The sequence below is a fragment of the Pipistrellus kuhlii genome, unplaced genomic scaffold (genome assembly GCF_014108245.1).
Source record: "Pipistrellus kuhlii isolate mPipKuh1 unplaced genomic scaffold, mPipKuh1.p scaffold_m20_p_2, whole genome shotgun sequence".
NCBI classification, from domain to species: Eukaryota; Metazoa; Chordata; class Mammalia; order Chiroptera; family Vespertilionidae; genus Pipistrellus; species Pipistrellus kuhlii.
The window spans coordinates 105221224-105226865 of record NW_023425515.1 but is presented as its reverse complement, the minus strand read 5'-3'; positions in this window follow the sequence as shown (position 1 = coordinate 105226865).

Below are 5642 nucleotides of genomic sequence, written 5' to 3'. Positions count from 1 at the left end.
ACAATCAATTTGAAAGCCTCATTCAAAGCCTTAGATATCAATACTCTAATGTTACTTTAATAAAAATAACAGATTTTAAGAATACTGTAAGAGAAATTATTGAATGAATTTAAATAATCATCTCAGATTTGCACAGTTAAGAAACTCACAGTTAACGTTCTTGGAAGAAATCATATTTCTCTTCCTCTGCACAATTTTAAGGAAGAAGAAAATGTTGAATTTTATGTTCTCCATTCTGCTGAAGTACTAACAGTTATTCACTGTAAGGGCTTTAAGATGCCCACATGAGCTAGGACCCTTTGTGAAATTTTATATGTTCATTCTTTCTCCATGTGGCCCCAGAAGTGGAAGGAGATCCTACTGGAGCAGTCTTTCACTCCCTACCTACCTTTTATGTTTCTCTGTCATTCAGTAATGTTCAAGTGGAGGAATAGTAACTAGAAGGGAACCAGATACTACAGAATAGTAAAAATCTAAAGGAGTCTGCAATATCTAAACAGATAATATTTTTTCTTTATCATTTTTCCTATAGTCACTGTCAAGGAGATAAATGTAGTAAGAGAATAGGTAGATGAAAGGGAGGGAAAGGACATCACAAGATAAAACATTACATTATATCATAAGGTGTGATAAAACATCACAAGGAAAAAAAATACCTACAGAAAATAATCCCTTATTTTAGGGAACAAATAGACACAAAAATTATCAACAAAATAAAAATAAGCTAAGTAGAGCAACATGTAAAAAGGATTAATTCAAGTAGATTTTAATCCAAGGAATATAAGGTTGATTTATTGAAAAAGCAATCAATGTGATCAGCATAATAACAGAATAGATTATAAAAATGATGGGATCACCTAAATGGATGGAGAAAATAATTCTACAAAATCCAACACCTTTTCATAATAAAAACACCAATGAACTAAATTTGTAAGAGATTTTTCTCAATGTGTTAAAGAATACCTACAAACAATTTACAGCTAACATTATACTATAATAAATTGTAAAATACTGAGTATTTCCCCATAAAATCAGGAATAAGACAAGGAGGTCACTCTCATCAATTCTATTCAACATTGCAATGGAGGATCAAGCCAGGGATAATTGTACAGGAAAGAAAAGTAAAGGCATTTGGATTAGGAAGAAAGAAGTAAAATTATTTTTATTTGTAGGTGGCATATCATATATATATATAGAAATCCTAAATAATCTATAATAATAAAAGGGTAGTATGCTAATTAGACTGGATGTCTTCCAGATGTCATTCTGGATGTACTTCCTGATAAAGCTGACCAGGGTCCCTGGTGCCGGTGGGTGGCCAGAGAAGAGAAGCTGGTGCTGACAGCTGGGGGAAGGAAGGCCTACTCTTGCATGAATTTTCATGCATCAGGTCTCTAGTACACACAAAAATATTTAGAACTAATAAATGAGCTCATCAAGATAGCAAGGTACAAATCAACATACAAAGGTTAATTTATTCTATTCACTAGCAATGAACAATCTGAAATGGAAGTTAAAAAACAATTTTACTTATAATACTATCAAAAACAATAAAATACTGCAGGATAAATTTCATAACAGAAATGTAAGACTTGTGCACTGAAAACGATAGAAATAAATTGTAAAAAATTAAAAAAGACCTAAATTCTTGGATAGATATTACATGATTATAGATTGAAATAGTTAATATTTATTGTTAAGATGGAAATACTCCCCAAGCCTCCCCTCATTTGTCTACCAATTCAATGCAATCCCTATAAAAATCCCCAAATCCCAACTGACTATTTTTTAAAAAACTTATATGGAAATGCCAAGGGCAATTTCATAAAAGAAGAGCAAAGTTGGAAGACTCACACTTTCTTACTTCAAAGCTAACTACAAAACCACAGAAAGCAAGAAGTATGGTATAATAATAGCTATGTAGATCAATGGAAAATAATTTAAAGTTCAGGAACAAATTCTAGCACTTGTGGTGTCAAGATAATTTAATAGGTAAAAAAAATAATCTTTTCAACAAATGGTGCCAAGATAAGTGGTTATCCACATAGAAAAAAATTAAATACAAAAATATTAACTCCATGTGATCCATAAACCTTAATATAAGGGCTAAAACTATAACACTATCAGAAGAAATCATAGAAGTAAATCTTTATATCCTTGAATTAGTCAAAGCCTTCCTAGATAAAACATCAAAACACAAGTGCCCAAAGTAAAATATAGATAGGATTTGACCCAAATTAAAAACATTTGTTATGGAAAAGACACCATCATGAATATGAAAAGGCAATCTATATGATCAGAGAAATATTTGCAAATTATATGTCTAATAAGGAACTTGTGTCCAGATTAATATAGAAATTTTATCATGCAATAATGAAAAGAAAAATAACACAAGTTTTTTTGTTTATTTGTTTTTTGTTTTTTTATGGGCAAATGATCTGAATACACATTTACTCAAGATATATAAATGACCAATAAGCATGCTTGAAACCATATGCTATTAGAGAAATGAAAATGAAAACCACAATGAGATACTTCACACCCATTAGAATGGCTACAGTCAAGGAGGCAAATAATAAGCATCAAGGATGTAGAGAAATTAGAACCCTCTTACTTTGCTGATCTATACATATAAAACCCTAATATGCAAATAGACCAAATGGCAGAATAACCAAACAGCCTAACATCCAGTGCTGACCACCAGAGGAACATGGCAGGTGTCAGCAGCAGGTGGCAGAGCATAAAACATGGCAGGCATTAGCTGCAGTGGTATGGTGGAGCAGGTGAGTAGGTGCACCAGGCCAAGGTGGGGCACTGGTCACTGTCATCGGGGTGAGCCTCTGGTGGTTACTGAAAATTCTTTGCTTGCACATGCTGCGGTCCCTCCCACACTCACATCCGCTCCTGGTGCTGGCCTTGCTCACACTGCTGGCAATGTCCCAGCTCACACCTGCTGCCAGCACCAGAGTTGCTGCCTGTACCACTGCCAGTGCCAGCCCTCCTCAAACCCACTGCTTACACTGGAACTGCTACTCATACCTACTGCCAGTGCTGGCCCTGCTCACACCTACTGCCGGTGCCTGAGCTACCACCTGGCACCAGCCCTGATTACTTGGTGTTGTTAGTGGGTGCGAGAAGTGGCTACTGGCCTTGATCAACCATCAGGGCTTCTCCACCTCCCTTGCTCCTGAGAGGTAATCAGGGATGGCAGCTATTGCTCACATCTGCTGCTGGTGCTAGCTGCAATTGCTCCATGTCAACAGTGGGCACCAATGGGGTTGGCTACGGTAGTATGTGGGAATGGTGGTAGTAGCAGGAGTGGGGTTGCTGGCTGAAGGCATAGAAGATGGGCTGAGATCTACCCCTGTGCCCACTGCAGCTTCATGGCCCTCAGTTTCCTTTCAAGGTGCACCAATTCGTGCACTGGCCCCCTAGCCTATCTATTATAATAAAAGAGTAATATGCAAATTGACCATCACTCCACATACATAAGATGGCTGCTCCCATGTGGTCAAAGATGGCTGCCTCCATATGGGCACAAGATGGCCACCACAAGATGGCTGGCAGGGGAGGGCAGTTATGCGCAATCATCAGTAGGAGAGGGCAGTTGGCAGCGACAAGGCCTCCAGGGGAGGGCAGGTGAGTGGGACCAAACCTGCAGGGGAGGGCAGTTGGGAGGAACCAGGCCTGCAAGGGAGGCAGTTGTAGGCAATTAGGCCAGTAGGAAGGGCAGTTGGGAAGAACCAGTCCTTCAAGGGTGGGGCACTGGCCACCCTTGTTGTGGGCAATCAGGCCAGCAAGAAAGGGCAATTAGCAGTGATAAGGCCTGCAGGGGAGGGCAGTTAGGAGCAACCAAATTGGCAGGGGAGGGCAGTTGGGGGTGACCAGGCCAGCAGGGGAGGACAGTTAGGGGTGACTGGGCCACAGAGGAGGGCAGTTTGGGGAGACTAAGCTGGCAAGGGAGGGCAGTTAGAGGTGACCAGCAAACAGGGAAGGTCAGTTGGGGTCAATGAGGCCTGCAAGGGAGGGTAATTGGGGGCAACCAGACCTGCAGGAGAGGACAGTTAGGGGCAATTGAGCCAGCTGGGGAGCAGTTAAGCATCAATCAGGCTTGCAGGGGTTGTGGTTAGGGGTTGATCAGGCTGGCAGTCAGAAACAGTTAGGGGCAATCAGGCAGGTGGGCAGGTGAGCAGTTGGGAGTCAGCAGTCCTGGATTGTGAAATGGATGTTGGACTTTCTGTTTAAGCTTGATCCCACCAGGCTTAAATTGGCAGTCATACATCTCTCGAGGGGTCCCAGATTGGAGAGGGTGTAGGCTGGGCTGAGGGACCCCTCTACCCACGCACAAATTTTGTTCACTGGGCCTCTAGTTAGGAATTTAAAAAAATAGAGGCACTTTGAAGAATAGTTGGCAGTTTCTTACAATATAAGACATGAACTTAGAAATTTCACTCCTAGGTTTATACTTGAGAGAAATAAAAGCATTTGTCTACACAAAAACTAATACATAATGCTCATAGCAACAGTGTTTTTCATAATAGCTCAAATGTCCAGCAACTGATGAAAGGGTTAAAAAATGTGATATATCTATTCAATGAAATATTATTCAGCCATAAAAAGGAATGAAGTTAAAAAGCAATGAAGTGCTACAACCTGAATGAATCTTGAAGACATTCTAACTGAAAGAAGTAAGAAAAAAGGCTATATATTGTATAAATTATTTATATGAAATGCATAGAAAAGGTAAATCCATAACACAGAAAGATTATTGGTTGCCTAGGGCAGTGAGAGGAGAAAATAGGAAGTGACTGCTTATGAGTAACAGGTTTTTGTTCTATTTTTGAGGGATGATAAAAATGTTCTAAATTAGATAGTTATGATGATTGCACAACTCACTCTCTCTCTCCATACACACACACACACACACACACACACACACACACACACACACACACACATATATATATATATATATATATATATATATATATATATATATATATATATTTAAAACTACTGAATTTCGCCGAAACCGGTTTGGCTCAGTGGTAGAGTGTCGGTCTGCGGACTGAAAGGTCCCAGGTTCGATTCCGGTCAGGGGCATGTACTTGGTTACAGGCACATCCCCGGTAGGGGGTGTGCAAGAGGCAGCTGGTCGATGTCTCATCGACGTTTTTAGCTCTCTATCTCTCTCCCTTCCTCTCTGTAAAAAATCAATAAAAAATATATTTAAAACTACTGAATTTCATATTTTGAAAGGGTGAATCTATGACATATGAATAAAATCTCAATAAACCTATTATGTAGAAATGTGTGTACCATTCCTATTTTATCTCTCTCTTATCCTGGTCCTAATAATCTGGCCACTAAGTGTATATATATTAGAGGCCTGGTGCATGAATTCGTGCATGGGTGGGGTCTGGCCTGCCTGGCCAGGGGGAGGGGACATGGGCAGTTGGCTGGCCTGTCTGCTGGTTGAATTCCTGGTCAAGGGGACAATTTGCATATTAGCTTTTGAATATATAGGATATACACTGAGTGGCCATATTATTATGCATTCAGAGATCATAATAATCTGGCCACTCAGTGTATATTTCTCCTCTGTGTTCCATAGTTAATGTGGCACTATTGTTTAGTCAATT